Consider the following 22,573-nt stretch of genomic DNA (forward strand, 5'->3'; position numbering starts at 1 on the left):
ATCTCTCTTAATATGCCTTTTTTCTGTATCCAGTCAGCTGGTTATTAGTACAAATTAATATCATGACTGGATTCAGAGTTCAAGGGGCTAAGGACGACAGTGGCTCGCGCACCACACATCTCCGCGCCTCTACGCGCAACACACATCTCCGCGCCTCTACGCGCAACACACATCTCTTCGCCTCTACGCGTAACACACATCTCTGCGCCTCTACGCGCAACACACATCTCTTCGCCTCTACGCGCAACACACATCTCCGCACCTATACGCGAACCACACATCTCTTCGCCTCTACGCGCAAAACACATCTCCGCGCCTCTACGAGCAACACACATCTCCGCGCCTCTACGCGAACCAAACATCTCCGCGCCTCTACGCGCAACACACATATCTGCGCCTCTACGCGAACCACACATCTCTGCGCCTCTACGCGCAAAACACATCTCTTCGCCTCTACGCGCAACACACAACTCTGCGCCTCTACGCGCAACACACATCTCTGCGCCTCTACGCGCAACACACCAAACCATCGTGCAGTTTTCGTATCAGTTACGCATTTGAAAATGACATTAAATTTAATTAAATAATTTAACTGTAGAATTTTATAGAAAATATCACAACCGTATGCACTTATATTCATAATAATGTTTACTAAATCTTTCATACAAAAATAAGTTCATAAAAACACTCGTTTTACACATTTTTGCAGACCCCAAATTCAATCATAAAATTAAAAACAAATAGAAAAACAAAATTGTTAAGTATATTATTAGAAATAGGATACCTTAATAATTCTTGAGCGATCTGTAAATAGTACGTTAATATTGCACAGTGTTTTACAGGCCATTCTTATGAGATATCTCATCTAGTGTGACGAAAACACATTTAAATTTTCTAAATATTAATTGTTATTAAGTATGTATATTGTATTCTTTTTGGACAAGTCAAATCCAGCAATATTTGAATCATGAATTAATTGATGTTCATTACAAGGATGCTTGTTTCTTTTTATACCAAAAATATAAAATCAAAATTTAACATGATTTTATGTCAACTGAAGAAAAATTTAAGAATAAATTAAAAATGGAAAAGGCAATAATATATTTACTATAAAAACTACGTCAAAACAAAAGTGTTCACCGAAAAGAAAAATTTGTTCAGTTAAGATATAAATATTGAAAATTTTCGTGCTGGACTCACGTAAGCCTTGGCATTATTTATTACGTTTCGCGGTCAAAACATCTTGACCTTGGACCCTGCGAAACACTTCCACGAAGGCGCCATGTCAGTTCTACTACTCATCACTTCCCAGACAGAGTTTTCCATCTCTCTCACCACTCCCGTTGGGGTTGTGAGGGAAGCTGTAAGGGAAGGTAAAAGGAAAAAGGCTAGTATTGATCAATTTGCAAGAGAAGTGAAGATCTGAATTGAGACGGCCAGTGAGGAGAGTGTATGTCACAGCCAATCAAAACTGAAGTGCATTGGCAGGGCCGACTTATTCCCATTCCTGAGTGACGCGTAAACGTAAAATCGGAAAAGGATCACAGACCCGCAATATATTGACGTCTTGCCATCACAACTGCCGCTTTCACAGTGCACGGAAACGAAACAAACGGGAATAAATGAGAACTAATTTCACGGATACCATAAAATAATTTAATAGAAAGAAATTTGAGCTTCGAGAACATCACACAGTCAGGAGTTAAAATTAATAAAAAACATTTAGGTTAAAGTAATGAAAGAACACTGTAAATTCTCGAACTTGGTCATTTTTCAAAGCACTTTAAAACGCAAAAAAACTTGGCCACCACGGTGGCCAAATACTCGGCGCCAGCGTACACGGAATAACTGGGAAATGAGATAATCCCGGCGGGTCCATGTCCTCATGCGCAGCCATTGTAGACTCTCCGCCTCTTTTCACGTGATCCGTCTCCGCTTCTGTCTGGAGCATACGCAGAATTTCATTTCTGTCGGATGGAATCTCTTAGCCTGCTGTTTTCTTTCAAATTCTTTTCTCATGTATGTTGCTGGATATTATAGGATTGTTATAAATTCTTGATGTGTAAACATCTTAGCTCTCGGTAAACGTCATTTGGTAGGAGTAATTACGTGTTTTGACGGAAGTAGATAAAAACGGAAATGTGTACCCGCAGTGCCTAGGTCGTCGAGATGACGGACCCACGTGTAGCAAAATAAACCCGTATATAGTCACTTTCGTGAACATTACGAAAATAAACGTACTGTTGAGCCAAATTAAACTTTATGATAGTGAAACTACCGTGGAATTGGTAAACCAAAATAGTCACAGTAGTAAGTAACGTAAGAAAACTGCCATTATATATAATAATATATAATCTTATTTAAAATCCCAATTGCCTCGGTAACTTAGCGGTAGAACATGCAATTGTAAAGTAAAGTGCAAAGGGTAATATTTAACGTTGTTTAAACCTTGTTATTAAAAAAAATAAAACTTTTACTTACATAATATTATATCTTAATTATGTATAATCAGCTCAATATGCTTAAGGCTTGTTTGTAAGAACTATCTGCAGACTTATTTCAGTCGTTTGAGAAAAAAACAAAAATACAAACATTTTTCTTTATGTTATAATATGTTTCAGTTAATCATTTTTATATTGCCTAGAAGTATAAATTCCAACTTGTGCGAAATCTTTTAAGTATTAACTGTTTAGATTGGTAGGATCTTAATAAAATTCCTAGACGAAATTCAGGTCCAAAACAGGGGTTAAGAATTTTTGCAAGCTTTTTTCGCTTATACCGGAGTCATTTCTATTAGTTAAAATTTGCCGTTAGTTTTGGTTCTGATATCCACAAGTGATGGTGACAAAGCGACGTTTACGATTCAGGCAGTGAATTCTGGCTGCGGGTGCAGAAAGTATGTTTGTATCATTCGGAACCAGAAATTTCAGGTTTTAGAAAGCCAATATAGGTTGTTTTTTTTATCAGAATGTATGCATCACGATTGCCATAATTTTAAGGAATTCTACATTTTATTTCGTTTTCGATTTTCGTATTGAAAGTTTATTTGCAAACATGGACAACATGAAAACACATGAAATTTTCTCGGTAGGGAGGTTAGATGTTCACACATCAATGGCGAGCACTGATATACTTTAGTGCACGCTCCTGGCTCCCGTGCAGGGGCGTAGCCAGTTGGGGGGGGGGGGGGGGGGGGTTAGGGGTTCTAACCCCCCCCCCCCCCCTTAGTCAACATTTTTTTCTCATCTGAAAGCAGCTTAGCTAAAAGCCAAGGTGTCTTACTGCTATCACCGGCCACTTCACTGGAGGGGAAGAGTAAGCGAGATCTATCGATTCTCCTTCCCTTCCCCTACCCCTGTCGCGTGCAGAAGCTATAAGGTTGTGACGCCGTGACAGGTCCCAAGTTTTCAAATATCTTACACCCATTGTATTTAACCAGCGCGGTAATTATAAGCAGGTGGTGACTGGGTAACTCTTCAAGCTAAAGCTAATTGTTTCCAGGAATAGGCCAATTCTGCCATAACCCAACCATTTTTATTCCTTTTTTTTTTTTTTTACTGTCGAGCTTCGAGCATGATTTATGATTTTGAGTGGACATGGACAAGGCACTTGGATTGATTAAAATATCTTTAATTTATTTCTTACTTCATCACTCAAACAATTTTTTTATTAAAAAAATAATAATATTTTTACCGTTACCTACAATATTTAATGTTAAGTACTGAAAACTGCTCAAATTGCACTATTTTACACCTTAAAACCCAAATTTTTCCAGGGGAGGACCCCTGGACCCCTCGCTTTAAGAGGGAGGGGGGGGGCCACGCTACTTAACCCCCCCATACACAAATCCTGGCTACGCTACTGCTCCCGAGTGGTTGTAGAGCGGGCCTAGCGGGGGGCTAGCGCCGTCGAGGCGGTGCAGAAGAAGCGGTCGTCGACCTGCCGAGGGCGGGAACTGCCGAGGAAGGGTGGTGACCGGTCTGCATCGCCACCACCTGGTGCCTGGCCCGCGCCCCGGGGCAAGAGGGCCGGCGCTGCGGCGCGCGATACCGAGAACAGCACAGTGCGTCCACAAAACAATGTCCCGGTTACACATTTCAATAGTACCAACTGTAGGCGATGCAGAATTTTTTGGGGTCAAGATCACAATAATTAAAGTGTAAATGTTTTAGATAAGCGCATGCTCGAATACCACTTTGTTTTTTTTTCCTTCTCTCTTGCACAGCCACCTACGCAAAATGGCGAAAAAAAAAAAAACGTTTTGTAACTCAATTTTCTAAGAGTGAATCTGTAGTTTCAGTTCAACCTGCGTTTTGTTTAAAGTAATTAACTGTCGAAGTCCCTGACCGTTGGATTGGTTGGTCTTAATGGTCGAGAAGACAGTGCTCATTCTTGCTGACCTCCACGTTCACCTGACAAAATGCCATGCTGATTTTTTTTTCCGTTGGCGCTTGATAAAAGATCATATCAACGTTCCGCCGCCATCTAATGATTTTTCGAGTTGAGACGCAGAATTTAAGAGGCTATTGCTTCCATTATTCCGGATGTGTCAACCAAAGTGTGGGCAGAATCGGATTTAAGGTTGGATGTGTGCCGTATAACTAAAGATGCACATATTTAACATTTGTAAGAAAAACTGGGTTATTTTACCTTCAATTTGATGTATGGTTTGTTGTAAATAGCATAAATTAATCTTTTATAATATACTATTGAAACTAGGATATTCTTTTTTGGGCATCCTGTAAAACTGGCTGCAGCGTGCATCGCCGTATTAGCTCCATGCAGGGAAGCCGTACGATTCATAGACTCCCGATCAGTCCCCGAACATACAATTTCAAGTTCGCCGCACGCTCGTACATCTTAGCGGCTACAATCTTACGATTAAAAGTATTCACATTTTTATAAGTCTGCACTGCCGAAATATACATATATATATGTGTGTGTGAGCAAGTCTGTCACTACTCACAAAATATGTGTAACATCGGTAACGTGTAAATTCACGTGTTTTCATGTTGCAAATAGGCCTACACTTATAATTCAAATCTCGGACACGAAATTTAACGTAGAATTCTTTGAAACAATGTCGAGTGCTATAAATATAAGCAAATGTTTTTTCGAGGGCATTACTTGACATGAATCAAAAGTAGTGTCCACGCCCGTCGCTAGAATTCGCCACCGGGGCAGCTATGCTGACTATTGAATAATTTGATTTGCTGATGGAAATTTTAGACTATATAAAGAAACGGTTCCGATAAAAGCAAAAATGGCTTGAAAAAAATCTTTACCCCAGCTTTAGACCTGATTGCCCACAAATATTTTTTTAAAACACTGCCTACCTTGGTTAAATTGACTAAACAGTGAGGTATTAAAACAAAGGTTCCCTTTGCCAAAATCATCTAATATCACATTACGTTTGCAGCCGAAATAATGTATGGGAATTGTTTTTTCGTCAGGAATGTTACTATGTAAAAATTAAAATAATGTTTTATCATTTAGATTTTGTTTTTTTATCACTTATACTTTTTATAATAAATATTAAGTTATGTCGCAACAATTTTTTACTATATAAACTCATATCAACGTCTTATAAAAACTTTAAACCACCCATGTAAGAAACTTTCGCTAGAAAATAAAAAATGTAATGGAATTGTACAGGCGTGTACAAAGTTTTTTTTAATATATTTCTTTTAACGAATGCATGCCCAAAATATTGTAAAATTTTGATGTTTAGGCCCTTTGTATGTGGTTGCGACAAATATACCTATTTTCTCGCCTTATTCTCTGTGTATGTTTAGGTGCATGTACATTTCTTTACATCTCAAAAGACAAATATTGTCTCACTTTTATTTTACTTATCAGGTTATTGAACATAATTTGTTTATGTAATTTCTAACCGTAGATACTTAATTGAAAATAGGTCAAAATTAAAAAGAAATGGGTAACGCATACTAGAAGATACTAGCCTTGTTTCTGTCTGAATAAAAAATACAGCTTTTCTCAGTATGGCCTCTAATTCGGCCTGTCACCTAATCCCTTCGCGTAGGTTATCAAAACACTAATAACTAGTTTCTTAATTATATGATGGATTCATGAATGAAATAACATGTATAAAAATGTAGAGGAATAAAAATGTAACACGAAAATTGTCAAAATTTTATGTATACGTTTACTTAAAGTGTCATAATTTTTTACATCACTTTGCTGCAAGATTAATTGCTTGCGTTGAAGTAATTTTTATTCACGCTTTTAATTGTAGTGTAGGGAAATAAACCATTCATTCTGTACCCTGGTGCAATTAAAATGATTGGTTTAAGGCACTGCCCACGCCCATTTTCCCATTGTCACTAATCGATTTCAGAAGCGACTGCGTTAACCCTTTCTGTCACACTTTGTCAATTCCAAAGATATACTTAATTTTAATTTTTCCTTTGTTACGGAACATATTTTTTTCCTGTGTTGTGTGGTAATAATCTTGCGCTTTAAATATAATAATTATTAAAGGTTAAATAATTTTTATTTTATTACACAGCATTAAAGTATAATGTCCACTAGAATGTGGGTACACCTTAACCCGCACATTCTTCATGTATCACTGAGAAATAAATTGTCCACTTCAGTGTACGGATAGACTGAAGTGGTGAAGAGCCGAAGGCCAGCATATGGCCCGTGTCAACTCGGAGAAGAAGCGCGCAGTGGAAAAGCGCGCGAGTCGACGGTTGACCCGCCACAAGGTCGCGGGGGACATCTCGTTAAATCACTGCGCTCCTGAGATACCCTTGGGCCTGAGGACTTTACAACACCGTAGTCGGTGTTTCGTGTCCTTCTCGGTTACTTCCTATCGTCAACGACTCAACCGCGTTAACCGTACAAATTTACATGGGCAAGATGCTATCTCTTGGTGCGCAGGACCTGGATATCTGATACACCGTTCAATTCGGCCTGTTCTCGAATATCTTTTGATAAATGTACAAGACTCCACCATTTTCGATATTTTTTTATTTCTTTCTTATTTAAATTTTTTAGTAGTGTACTAAATTCCGGGCAATATGAAAAGTATATTTTAAAGCTTTTATGCTTCATTATAAGACACATCAAAAATTTACGTTTTAATTTAAAACGAAGATGTGATGCATACGAGTTTACACTTGAACAGCGTTCTCATTGGACCAAAGATAGTTTAGACCAGCCCTGAACAACGACAAAATATATCAAAATAACATAAAAAACTTCAGATGACCCAAACACATGCAAACCGGCTGGTAGATAAAATTGTGGTAACAGCGAAAGAAAATTACACACCGAATTATAAGTGTGTGGAGTTCATTCGGATATCAGAAAAAAAAAAAGAGTACCTGAATATTTCCCTGATTATTAAAGCCTGGTGTTCACCACAAGGCTGCAAATATTCGACTGTGCTTTGGCATGTTAACCCGGCGCTCTTAGGCTAAAGCCCTTTCCGTCCTGAAAATTCACTTGGGTGCGGGAAATGGACACGCCATTTCATCACAAAAAGGAAGGTGCCAAGACCCCGCTGTGACGAGAGGTTGAGGCGACACATCTCAGCATCGCCACAGCCGGAATCCTCTTAGACCGCTCATTGACTGAGTCGAGAGTTTGTTGACTTGGTTCAGCACTACTGGCATCTACCGCCATCCATCGACTCACTCTGGGACCTCTCACTGCCAGCCGCAACGTTCTACTCTTCGATCCGCGATCCTATGATCTTAGCTTTAAAAAAAGTGTAAGGATCATCCCTCTAAACGTTACGCCAGCACATACTTGGACTATACCCCCGTCGCTCGCGTGAACTGAAGTTCATTCATTTCCAATCTGCGACAATTGGCAGCAGTAGTATTGGAGAGATACTACTATTGGTGGGCTGGAATGATATGAGTCGCTAAATTTGATTGTAACACAGCAAGCAAATGATTGACGCGTTTGAAAAAAGATAGCAGCACATATACAACTGAAAACACATTTTGGCATATAAAAGTTATGACAAAATAATGCAGTCGGAAATATCAATCGGTTTTGATTAAAAACACGCTTCTGTTTAATATGGAAATTAACCATAACACATTTACTAAAATAACAAGCATTTCTTAAGTTTTTAATAAAGGCTATTAATTGAGAAGTGTTTGTAAAACCAGAGTAAGTAAACTTTTTATAAATGTATTATATTATAAACTCAATTTTGTAACTAATACTCTAATATTTACGTCTGATTAAATTAACCTGCATAAAGTTCGTGAAAATGCCGGCCATATCTGCTGGTGCAGTGTCGATTCGCGATCATTGCTATGAACCGACTCGAAAGTGGGTTCGCATCGGAGTTCCCAATGACCTTCGCTCAGCGCTCACAACACAATGGTTCAACAGAAAATGTGGTCGAACCGTGATCCAGCCAGCTTATTACTCGAGATCACACCTAAACACCAATGGTGAAACTGGCCATCATTCACCCAGCGTGATCCAATGGAAGTCAGTAACTAGGTCACAGTCTGAAACCACCTACACATTATAACTGTTTGCTTCACGCACGTGGTTGGAGTGACCAGGTCAATTGCCTCCAGCCTCTGAGCCAAACACGAATTTTTTTCCGCAAATGGGAATGTTAGCCGTTTGAGCTTTCTCAGGGAAATTCCGTTTCCCCCAAACTGTTCACTCCACCAATGCTCCATTAAGGATCTCTCCAAATTTCATCTGTTGTGTGAAGTCATCTCTGTCAACGACAGTTTAACGCTCATACAATTTAAAATCCATTTCACGTTGGCAGCTCCGACTAGCAGTAATCACTATACCAGACAACGAATGTTTTTACCTCAACACACGCCCAAAAAAAAATACTTTTTACAACGAAAATAGCACTGAAAGCTCTGTATTAACCCAAGTAAACTAAGGATGTCAGTACCCGATCCCTCTCAAGGCACCCCTAATCAGGGGTTTATGTATGTTCGTGAGGAAGGTTGATAAGTGTGACGCTCGCTGGTGCTTCTAGCGTGATTTCGCCTCTGAGCGCAAGGCTCCGAGCTGGCGCACTGTGTTCTCTTCGTGTATTGGGCAACTATGAGATTTGAGTGGTCACAATAACATTAAAGTCAGATAAATGAAGATAAATGAGTGCTTCAAAGAATCTGTAGCGATGTTTCGGGCCTAAAATTTATTCTCAAAACATTTTATAGATATTTTCCTTCCAATAATAAAAGTTTAAAAATGAATTACGGAACCAAAATCCATTCGTCCAACCTCAGTGTAACTTTTAATGATTTTCATAAATTGATCCAACACGGATATCTTCAACAGTTTTCAAATCACGTGGTTTATTTTCTCTGAAGCTCTGCATACGGGGAGTTTGCCCGGGTGGGCGGGCCACTTGAACGAGGTTCTGCCAGTTCAACTTAAAAGGGTCTTCGGCGGTCGTGGTCACTTTGCGAGGGTCGTGGACTCAATCCCGACGATTGATGCTCAAATGACTCGGAAATCTTAAACGCAGGGCCGTACAAAGGGCATACAGAGAGGGAAATCCCGGAGTTGGAGCCTAATATCCAGTGGCATTTTTTCGCTCTTAAATCCGCGGTACAATGATCTTAGCACAAAATGATCTTTGGATCATTCATCTAAACATTGCGCCAACAATTACTGGGACTACAATATTTTAACTAGCGTGAACTATATATAGTTCATAAATTTCCAATCTATAACAATAGGTAGCAACAGTGTCGAAGAAATGTAAGGTGCATTTCTATTGGTGGGCTGGATGATATGAGTCGCTACAATCGATTGTGACTCGGCAAACAATTGCCACAAGATAGCAGCTCATATAGTTGCTGCTTAATATTTTTAAATTTAATAACAACTTAAAACACATGCTACTATTTAAACGTTAATTCAAAACGAAACAGTCGGAAATAAGTACAGGTTTTGTTTTAAAAAAAATTGCTTTTGTTTAATATCGAAAGTTATCATGATGAAATAAAATATTAAACATTAAACTAAAATAACTAGCATTTCATGCATTTTTAATATGGACATTTCACGTTATAAAAGTTAGTACCACTTGAATAAGTAAAATAAATTACATATCGTATACATATTTATGATCGGAATACTCCAATATTTACGTCTCATTAAATTTACATGCATAAAGTCCACGAAAATGCCGGCCATATCTGATGGCGCAGAGTGTATCCAAGATCATTGCTGTGAACTGATCCGAGTATCGGTTCACACTGAAGTTCCCAGTCATCTTCGCTCAGCGCTCACAACTTAATGGTGCATTAGACTATGTGGGCGAACGATTATAAAACCAGCTAATGAACTCTTATGGTGCAACCGGACATAAGCTTGGACTTAGGGTTGGCGAGACGGGGGTGGGGCAGGTTGAAGTTATCCCTATGGCCCGGAATCACAGGTGGCTCGGTCGAGTTTTGAGACATTTTTATAAATACTTTTGTTCGTGAGTTAACCCTGATAGTAGGACGAAAATAACTAATCTTTTGTATACAGGTAGACTTAATTTAATTCAGTGGAAACATTGCGAGATATAAAATACGCGGACATCACGTTTACAGGTATGGCCACGGTAACGTCTTATGATAATTTTTTTTTTAAGTGTGGCATCTTAGCTCTCGATATAAGATATTTGGTAGGAGTAATCTTGTGAATGCGAAGGACGTCCAGGAACAAAAATGTGTAACAACCAAAGTGCTGCCATCTATCGTGTAAAGCGCGAACCAAAGTTCACAAAGGCAAAGGGAAACTTTACAGTATTAACTGTTTAATGAACTTTAACAATAGGGGCAGTCTAAAATCAGGTATACAACAAAGGTTTTGTATTTTTTCCAAATGTATTTTTTCGCTATATTTGTAGCCGATTTATTATATAGTTTAAAATTTCAGTCTGATAATCAAATTATTCAGTAGTCAACGTAGCTGCTCCGGCAGCGAATTCTAGCGGCGGTTTCGGAAACTACGTGTGTTTCGCATCCATAAATGTAGTTGGAAACATAATTTACGCATATTTTATCACGCTCGGCATTATTTTAAAGTTAAAATGACGTTAAATCTCGGGTACAATTTTTTTTTTTTTTTTTTGGATTTAAAATGTGTAACTTACATTGATTAACCGGTCGAGTTACCCGATATTAGTATCTGCTCCCAGGGTCCTAAGCTTTCTCTCTAAGACCAGCGACCCTGTTGGAACGCACGCGTCGAGCCTGGTAGTTGCGACACGCTGTATAGCGCGCGTGGTTTTATTTTTCTAATCGCTCCACGAAGAAGAGCGGGTGGTTGACTCACCCTCAGGAGCGCTGGTGGCGGCGGCGGCGGCGGCGGTGGACAGGTACGAGGCGTGGTCTGCGGCGGCGGCGGCGGCGTGTAGCAGCAGCAGCACGCGGGCGGTCGACGTGGTCGTCGGCAGAGGGGACATCTCGACTGGAGGGGCGGTCCTTCTCGCCTCGCCACGGGACGGCAGGTGTCGGGGAGTGTGCGAGTGTTGGGTTGGTGCCCCTGGCTCAGCGGGGCGTGCGGAGGAGGCTAACAGTAGCGGCGGTTTTCCTGGCAACGCATGATATTTATACATGAATCTCTTTCTTTCCTCTCCCATCACCCCACCACGATTCCTTTTTTTTTTTATCTCCCCCTCCCTCTATCAAACTCTCTCTCTTCCCCTTTAACCCCTGCCTTCCTCCCTTATTCATGAATTGTACAACACCGGTTTGGCCGGATAAAAATAGGAGAGCTCGTGGCCAAAAAAGAATCACGTACTGACAGTCTATCAATAACGACACCATGTTCTTGCCACCTTCTTTTCTTTTTTCTCATTTGTATATCCTCTCACTCAATCGCTTTTTTTTTTTTTTCATGTTACGCGCGTTTCACTGCAGGGCAACTGGCCCAAATAAGACGATTCACTCATGGCCTGAGAATATATTTTTTTTATCGTCAGATTTTCTGAAGGTCACAAAAAAAAGTTTTGTTTTGAGTGTAGTGAATGGGGGAAAGAATGAATTCACGTATGCTTTCATCTTTTGTTTACTCTTTGACCCTGAGGAAATTTAGAGCAGTAATTTATTTTTTAGTGATAATTTATTTCAATTTCATTCAACTGATGCGAATGCTGTTATTTTCTTCTTACGGCATTACATGCATCATAATTTGTCCTACTTTGTATTACGTAAATGTTTCTACACCAACGGCTTATTAGCTATCTTAAAAATTCACCTAAGCTCTTATGGAAACAAGGAAAACTCATAAGTCATAAATCACATGCTTCAATATATATAATCAGTATAGGATATTGTTTAAAAGATATAACAAATATCGTGAGTTGATGATAATTTTATCTCTCTTATTTTGTAGTACATACATCAGTTGTTTGTTTACTATTGTAAGTAATTGGGTGTGTTATTATTATGATTATTAAATTACTTACAAATTTCTTAGACTAACTATAACTTACAACTTCTTATTTAGTTATTTTTTAAATCACATTTGGCTATACACTCTCGTCTACATAGAAGATCATTACACTGTTAAAAAGTTTCATATCAAATTTATGAAAAACGTTGTTTCAAAATTATACACGATCTTCATAAATGTATTATAATCTTCGTAAATTTAGGGATATTTTGTTAATTTAAATTGGACGTGAAACCTTAACAATTATATTGGTATATAAGTAAAACAATAAAAATAGTTGGAGAATACTGTATAATCCACCCATTTTGCTTCCACGCGTTTGTTTACCCTGTTTATACCTAATAAACGTAACGCGGAAGTTAAAATACTACGTTGTTTCTACGAAGAACTTGTAATCAGAAATTCCGTAGGACTCTTAGTTTATTTGAGGTAATTCTTCGTTGAAAAGTCCGTTAATAAACTGTAATTTCTATAGTTGTATATACAATAAATAACCAAAAAAACAACAAAATCAGAGAGGAATATCGAGAAAGGAATTAATTCCCATGGCCTATAGTAAAACAATTTGCTGGTAATGACAACAGGAACCCACGTAAAACTCAAATCAAAATGGCAGCGTTCACTGTCTAACAGTGTTAAACCTCCGTACTGTGTGGCCTTTACGCTTAAATATAATATATTATTTTGGAGTAAAATAAAAACAAAAATATATTAAAAACTTGTCATAATTTCGTGATTGTGAATTCATAAAATACAGCCTGCATTTACGCAATATAAAGCTGTGACATACAGCACATGAATTGTCAATTTTTTTACAAAGTAATTGGTTATTTTTTAGCTTTATATTCAAAGTAGTAAAAATGAATTGTAGATTTATTATAATTTACAGAACCAGTTTTAAAGTTTTTGTATATATTACTTAATAAGTAAATATACTTTTTTATCAAACGATATTTCTTTTATCAATTTTTTGTCTTAAAATCAAGATGATTTTAGAATCTAGTAATCAACGTAAAAAATTACTAACCAAATTACGCTTAAAAAATGGGGCAGTTTGAAAATTTTTGTTATATATTCAGGTTTATTTTTATTCTTATATAACTAGACTAACTGAGGAACATATGTTTTCAGAAAAGCTTTTAATAGTAGGCCTAAATTTATTGCAATAAAAATGTTTATTGAAGAGGCTTTTGAACAGAATGATCAGCGACCTTTATAACGTTGGGGCCTACATTAATATGGCTTACAAATTTACTTCGTTACTACACAAAACTTAACCAATCCCGAAGCAGTTTGGGAAAATGACTTGTCCTTACTGGGATTCCAACTCACAGCCTTCCGATCATCAGCAGAACAAACGAGCTGTTTCTGATACTTCTCTTAGGTTTATACCTAACAAATTTTTACCTCAAAAATCTACGAATGAAAAAAATACAAAAACAGCTTCTGCCAGCTTGTACACTTCTCCTTTCTTGAGCAAAGGATAGAGTTCTAGCAAAACACAGAATTTTTTGTATTTTTTTCGGTTTTTATTTTAAATTTTTTTAAATTGTTTTTTTTATTATTATTTGGTAATATATTATTTTTTAGATTTTTTAATTCGTTTAATTTTTCTGTGATTTTCTGATACTGATTAAAGAAAACGTGAGTTAGTTTTCTCCGTGTGCTCCTGGTTATTCCTGCCAATATTTTTTTATGGTATTCTACATGTGCTCATTATTACGGCCGAGACTTTTGATGTTCTTTGAGGGCTTCTTGTTATTTATGAGAAATCAATCTCCGTACGGTTTTTTTTTTTTTGCTTAATGAGTTGCGCAATTTTATTCATAGTTACAGACTTTTGGAGCGAAAGACTGATGGAGGCAAATACTTTTTTTGGAGCCAAAGAATTTTGGAGCCAAATTCTGTTGGAGCAAAAGACAGTTGGACCCAAAGACTGATGGAGCCAATGACTGTTTGAGTTAAAGACTCTTTGGAATAAAATACTTTTGGAACCATTAACTTTTGGACCGAAATAATGTTGGAGACAAAGACTAATGGAGCCAATGACTGTTGGAGACATTATATCCTATCAGAAAATGGTGATTGCATCCTATTGAATTGAATTTTCGTGAAAGAGTACGTCCTTTTCGTTAAATGTACATATTCATACCTGTATTATTGTATCCTACTGACGATATCGAATCATACCAAGATTAATTTTCGTCGAAAGGTGTTAATTTTTAGTCAAATGAGTGTCCTGTGTGTGTGTGTTTTGTCTGTTTATTGCGTGTATTATGTGTCCATTGCATGTCCACTGTGTGTAGTGTATGTCAGTTATGTGTCCAGTGTGTGTATTGCGTGCCCATTTCTTTTGTCGAATTTGCTTCCAAATGTGCTTCCTTTTTTGTGTGTGCTTCCTATTTTTAATATCGTTTTTGACTCGTACATTATAGTAAATGGCTCTTGTTTTAACTAGCATATTAATCGATCGGCCACGGGTATGTAAACGAGTCACAGGCGAAAGGACTGTCAGTTTGTTACTGGCTACGACGATGTAAGGAGCACCTAATTTGATTCGTCTAGTACATAGGTCACGTTATTACATATTTTTAGATATTATTGGCATCTTTATCATTTTTAACAAATAAATCGATCAAATTTTTACTATTTTCTACGGGAACCCTGAAAGCAGCGACGACGATGGTGAAGCACATCCTTTTGGCATCATCGACGACAACCACGAAGACCTTAATGGAAGCTGTACCATCGACTGCGGAGATCTCGCCAGCCAGATTGCAGAGCCTGGTGGAATGTAAGTATATCATCTTCCCAACAAAAATAGAGGAGACTTCAACTGGCGTGGTTCTACCAGCAGAAGAGACTTTAATGTCAGCAGTGCTTGCTGTGGAGGAAACCTCGATGAATGATGTTTTGCCAGAAAATGACACTTCAATGGCTGTTGATTCGTCAACAACTAACGAGCACCGATGCCGTTACTGTGACAAGATATTCTCGAAAAACACTCGTTGACACGGGAAGAGCGAATGTGCTAAGAATCCTCCTTGCAAAGTGTTTAGCTGTGAGAAATGCCATAAGCAGTTTGCCCGAAAAAATAATATGAAAACGCACTTGAAGATATTCAGAGGTCGTGCTGCATGGCAGAAAATAAATGTTTCGCTGCAATAACGATGCACCGATGTGCATAATAATACGTTAGGCATTGGTACAACTGCAGTAGCATCAGCATCCAATTTGGGTGTGAAAGGTTCGTCTTCAACGACTACACATTTTTGCGTTTACTGTGATATGACGTTCTCGTTTTCCCTTAATGCAAGAAGACACTAGAGAAGTAATTGCACGAAGAATGCCTCTCGAATGAAGTTTCGCTGTGATGAGTGTCGTGTGTGGTTTACTCGTATTTACAGTTTGGGACGACACGCAAAAAAACTGTATATGTGAAATCCATGTGCAAACTGTGGAACTTCCTGCACACATTTCGACTCATCGGTTTATGTTGAAGACTCATATGCGTACAAGCACACAAGCAGATGTTCAGAAACCAATCGCGATAACATCTGGACATGACACTAAACGCACGTCTGTACTCGGTGTATTACAGAGAAATGATCATGGATTCCACTTGGCGCAATCTGCATTTCGTGGAATTTAGAAGTACTACTTTTATCTCAATACGGTCAGTGAGTTGAAATACATTTGTACTTTTATTTACGATATCAAGCAGAACATTATAAATCAGCTTACTGATGAAGTATCAACGTACGTTTACTTTAAAATATGACTTGTGGGTGGGTTGCGTGTATGGTAAACCGTATCCTTTCGAGAGCCAAATAAAGAAGTGTGCATTCAAGACAGTGAATACTCCCATTTACAATTCCAAAGATGTGAGGCAGTCTGTTAAACACAGTATCGAGAAACTCTGTCGGGAAGAAAAGGGCTATGTAGAAAAGGATCTGGCTGGTCTCTGTCTTCGATAAACCAATTAGAGCTGAGAATTAGTCAGTTCAAGACAAACTAAATGTTTATTAGATTTCTAGCTTTAGGAAGTGTTCCTGTAGTAGTGTAGGATATATTTAATACAATTTTTTGTTTGTAATTTTGTTTTTTAATTTCTGTAACCTTTTTTTTATGGTATTTTTAATTAAATAAACTTTTTAGCATTGACCAAAGATTGAAGCAAAGACATGAATACTTCGATTCAATCAGTAAATTAATGAGTGATTTTTCTGATGATGTTTGAATTTTTTCTGATTTTATAGGTTAATTATTACAAATTTCTAAGAATACGGTCAATATGTCATCATCGGCTTACCATAAGCTGTTAGTAGAGGAATTTAAGCTGCTTTTAGGACTTTTCACCATATTTATTGAAATAAATATTTTTTCCATAAAATAATTATTTGTATCGGTCAAGTTAAAACAAGGACAGTAACCGATCGAATCAAACAGTTTATTAATGAATAGATTTTTTGATTAATTTTTTTCATTTTTCCCAAATTTCTAGCTAAATAATTACGTATTACCAAGATGGCATCCAAATGTGAAGCTGGCAGGCGTCACAGTAACAAATGATTTCTGCACTCTAGTGGGTAAAAATTAAACTAACATGTCGGTAGTGAACTATAGCAAACGAAAACCAGATGGCTGACGTGATGTCATACTAGCTTGCGATATATATTTACATTATCATTAGTGGTGATAGGTCAGCCTGTCGGTGGCCTCCGTGGAGGAAGGATCCATCATAATTTTTTTTGTCCTCACCATGTTAGAACCGAGTACTCCGAACTCCGTGATGTAAATGGATTTTTAAAAAACTATATTATTAAAATTTTTATTAATTAATTTTTTTATTTAAACATTTTCTCCATTAAAGTCTGATAGTAATTACGAATTTTCAATATTGTGGCCGTGACGTCATAATCCAAAACGGCGGAAAGTTTTTAATTAAAATTATTATTTATTAGTATTTTTATAGGTTTTAAATTTTGTCCCAAATTTCTAGCATAAATATAAGGATTTTCAGGATGGCACAGTACCGAAAATAGAACGGTTACGTAACAATTCAAAATTGTGGCCATTTCATCCTTATTGACAAGGTCATGACGTCGGTGGCATATGGCGGCTTGCTTTACGGACTTTTAATCCGCTTTTAGGAATTTTTAAGCCATCGGAATTTTTGAGAACTAAAACGGGAAATTTTCCCTCAAAATGGGAATTTTTCTTTCGTAATAGAGAAACTTTTTTTTCCCAGATTTTTTGAGAATTTTCGGTGTAATTTTATTTTCTACAAATTGGAAAGTTTGGCAGATTTTGACGAATTTGATAAAATTTTGGCCAATTTTGAAGTTTATTGTCAAGGTCAAGGTCAACCAAAATAGCCGCCATGACGTCATAATCCAATATGTCGGACATCAGCACCACCACCACAGCCAGAAGCCACTCCCAATACCGGCAAATATATACTACTTATACACGATTTTGTAACATTAAATCAATTTCAATATAAACTCTACTCTATTAGTAGTTTTCAAAAACATACCGTTTGAAAAATAGCAGAATTGTTTTAAATATTCTAAACACTGCTTCATTAAACTTTTTTAAATTTCCAGCATGCTCGAAAGAATATTTTCCCGACTTAATGGCATTTCTGTTTGGTAATGATCAAATTGAATTTCACTAACGTTATTTAGATGCTATTTGCATATAAAAAGCAAAAATTATAATTGAAAATGTCTTGTTTTTTATTTGAATAGCAAAGCTATGCGTGCTTAACGTTATTTTGTTAGTATAGTTGATTTTAGATACATTTTAAATACAAAAGAAAACAAACTAGCATTTTTTATTGTTTAAATATTTTCTCAAATATAAAAAAAAAAACATTTTTAAGAACATACATTTAATGCAATTAATGTCTATAAAAATTCGTCTTTAAGGAATTTTCTTCTAAAAAGGTATAATTTATTTGCCACTATCTAATTATACAACAGATATTTGACAATAATCTTTTTCAGTTCTTTTATTCGAAAGAAAGTCGAAATCTTTAAAATATACACTGACTTTTTTTTACAAATTATTTATTTATGTGAACATTTTAGAATAAAAAATTACATACATTTGTAGCGGTTAGGTCCGCTACTTTCAAACGGTGCGCGTCATCGTGGGCCTCCGGCACTCCGTTCCCCTCCTCCTTCACCCTCCTTTCCGCCCCCTCCCTCAGAGTTTGTTCAATTTGTACTCGTTCCCCCACCCTTTTGAATATAGGCGCATGCGCGCGCTGCGGCGCGAGCTTATAAATTAAGATGCAACCATGTTGAGAGCCTTCTTCTACTGGTTGACTTTGTCAGGCTTGGTTGTCAGCAATAGCTGATCTGTTGTAATTCTACTAGCATGTAGTCCGAGAGCTTCTAGTTAAACTTCGTGCGTGTGCGACCTCAGGGGAGAAATGTAAGTTGGTTTGAGTCGTCAGGGAGGCGGTGGCCCTCACCCTAATGTAGAATCATTTATTCTTGAATTTGTTCTATCTAAATTCCTTTTCGGCCGCCACCATCAAAAATTTTTTTTGATTATTGCATTAACTTTAACTTCACCTTCGCTTCCGTTTTTCTGTTTGTAAATGTCTCCCCCTGAGACGTCGTCGCACGTATTTTTTGTTAAAGTTTTTTTAAAGAATAATGTAACTTCATTCTTTCTTGTACCTGCACTTTGCAGTTGTTTTGTAATTTAATGTATTCAGCCTTGCATTGTTTAAACTTAACATTATCATCAATGTTAACGTAATGTTATTTTTAATTAATTTTGATTATGAATAAAATCTATTCCATTCACGTATACCCTAGTCCATGCCAAGTTATGGCCTCCCTCCAACCCCTAGTAGGCCACCTACTTCAAATTGATTTATTAATTCAGTTCACATTTGCACCAAATCGGAACTGTTCATGGACTTAAACAATGAACATTTTTTATTTTATATCTTCAATATAAACAATCATTTTTGATCGCTATTTTTTTAAATGTCTACTAGAATATTTTGTGCACTGTTTTTCCCCATTTTAAACTATTTTAAAAATAATTTTTGTTGAAAAAATTTTTCTTGAGCCTAAAACAAGTGAACATGAAAATTGCTGATATTATACAATAATGTTTTTTTTTTTTGCTATTGATGATAGACTGGATAAGAACATTGTAATTAATATTTTTAGCGTGGTCATAGCATACGTGTATACATATATAGGCCTAAGTTATTTTGGTATTACCAATATTGTGTCTTCTGGGATTGTAATATTCTATCCGACCATTTCCGCTTACGGAAATTGTATTTATGTGCTTATTTATTTTGTGGTTTTTAACCAAGCATGAGTAAAAGAAACTTAATAAAATTACATTTACGTTTAGTAGTAATAATCGAACCCTTTAAAAATAGAAAACTCTTATTCAGATATAATTTACAGATCTCAAAAATTTAATTAATGAATTTCGTAATATCGATTCACAGACTTTTTTTAAATATTAGATTGAGAATATTTATATGTATTGATACTTAAGATCTATTTTAAACTAAAGATGGCCCACGTTTACGTTTAAAATTAACTTCCTTTATTTTATGGTAGACTTCAAATCACCGATGAAACATTCCTGCAGAATCATTTACTTAAGCACATATCTTTTGAGACAAATAAAATCCGATAGCATATTTTTAACAGCAAACTAACCAAAATTTAAAAAATTACCCAAAGAATGTTTATTAATGAACTTCCATTTAAAACATTTAGCGGTGGTAAAAAAATTTTATTGAACTGAATCCTTAACTGGAAGAGTTATTTAAATATTAGTTGATGCAACTATGTTAACCTACATAATGTTATATAAAACCAGCGAAAAGGTAGAGTCTAGGATTATTTCGTGCATAGGAAGGAAGGAAAATCAGTGTCTGCCATTAAGAAAGAGGCGTAAACCAGTGAAAATGAGTAAATAACCAGAAAGTTGTAACAAGAAGAGAACCGTACAAAGCTTTGTTTTAAGTTCTAAAGGCATTTTTTATTAATGTCTCTCTCAAAAGAGCCCGATGTTCCACCACCCTTAACAACTAGATAGAATTTCGTTCAATATCAGGGCCACGGTGACTAGGTGATTCTGACCTCTGTAGCGCAGTTAGATTCACATCTGGTTACTGTGTGAAGGGTTGTGGATTCGAATCTCGGGTAGTCATAGATGTAAGGTTGTATCGTAATAACTCAAAAAACATGTTATAGTAATAAAAAAATTTCAAATACAAATTAATATTTTAATGAATTACCAACGTGTAATCATTTTATTTTTAAAATATATTAAAAAGTGGTCAGAAAACTTAATTTCCATTAAGACGATCAAGCATTGATTACCGGTGGTGTTTAATCCCGGAATTTTTTGCAAGTAGGAAACTTAGGGGACATTTATTATCAGAGGGTGAGTTTTCTCGGAAGTCCCTTTTTTAAGCCCAACAAAAACATTCCCTTATTGCGTCATTCTCATTATTTCACACCTAATCGTCCCAAATTACCTCGTTAATTTATTAATTATAAATTATAAATTATTTTACAAATGTAATAAAAAAATTTACACGCATATTTAAAACACTAAATATTAAATATATAATTAATTTTTTTAAATTTGATTAAATTAATTCTTTACCAACCTTATTTGCAATATCATTGCCGTCAATTTATTATTTTCTTATCATTTTTATTTGCATGCAAAAAAAAAGTTCGTTTTTACTACTTCAAGATGTTTAACCTATAATTAAATTTATATTTATTATTTGACTAATTTAAATAATAAATTTTATACATTATTTTATAAGTGTTTAATACTAAGAATTTATTATATTGCATTAATACTTTATCAACTGTTTTTATAATATAATGCCAGCCATTTTATAAATTTAGTTTCTCTCATTATTTCCATGCAAAATTCAATTAAATGTAGTTTCTTATTATGCCAAGTAAGTATATCATCAAACGCGCGTACAGATGTATGTAAACACTTTTTTTTATTTAATGCCCCTCATCTCCACCTTAGTGTTCTCCGTGATCCCAGTGTGTTACAACCAGAGCGTGTTCATGCACACCACACCGCACATGTGCAAAACTCTCGCCCCCCCCCCCCCCCCCCCCCTCTTCCAAAGCAAATTTCTTCAAACCGCCTTCTGATTATCCTACATATTTGAGCCCCTCGTTCCAATTATATTTGTTGCTATCATTTCTATGGAATGTGTGAACCATGTGGTGACCTTCGTGGGCCATTGATAATTCATATTGAAGTTCAAGTAAATAATATATCTGGTACGTTTTCTAAAACTAATGTAATTTATCCTATTTAGAGATTTTAATTATGCTTCTGGGCATTAATGTTATTAAAAAGATCGACGCAGAAATACAAATGATTTGTTTAGTTGTACCAGAAAATTGTTTGTGTAATATTGTTACGATATTGAACGAAGTTTCTCAAAGCTTCAAAACAAATAAAAAAAATACTAATAATTTTTTTTCTAAATATCACGTGATGTGACCAGTTCAGTGCTTTTTAATATTCACTTCTAATTAGCAACGGAAAATTAAATGTGAGAGAAAATAATCGTCATCATATAAGATAGTTAAGAACAAATTAATCTTAACTCGTAAATATAATTGTTCTTAAAATATTTTTAACACAGATTCTATAAATTAAAATAAAAAAGAATCCACTATCGAAGATAATATCTATTGTTCACAAAATAATATTTTAAAAATTTTATTCCATTTCAAGTTGCAAGCAGTAGGGTTTATGAAGGATAGGGCAGACTCATGACTGGGTATATAGAATGGTCTTTAACGGAGAAAAAGATCCTCCATGTTGGATTCCAGTGACCTCGTCTATGAACTGATAGCCTGATGTTTGACGAAAATTCGATACCTTAAGTGATATTTGACATTCCAGATTTCTTTTAAAACTAAATCTAAAAAATATTAATCGTAATTTAATAATTATAAAAAAATACGTTACGGACTTACAAATCGCCAAGTTGACTTGCTACAGTAAAACCATTTTATTATTAATAAATTTTTCAAACTGCTTAATTTTTTTCTAAGCACTTCCTTCATGGAATTTGGAGGGGCTCCCGAATTGTAGGCCCTCTTTT

Source organism: Bacillus rossius, chromosome 1 (assembly GCF_032445375.1).
Source record: "Bacillus rossius redtenbacheri isolate Brsri chromosome 1, Brsri_v3, whole genome shotgun sequence".
In the NCBI taxonomy this organism is placed as follows: domain Eukaryota; kingdom Metazoa; phylum Arthropoda; class Insecta; order Phasmatodea; family Bacillidae; genus Bacillus; species Bacillus rossius.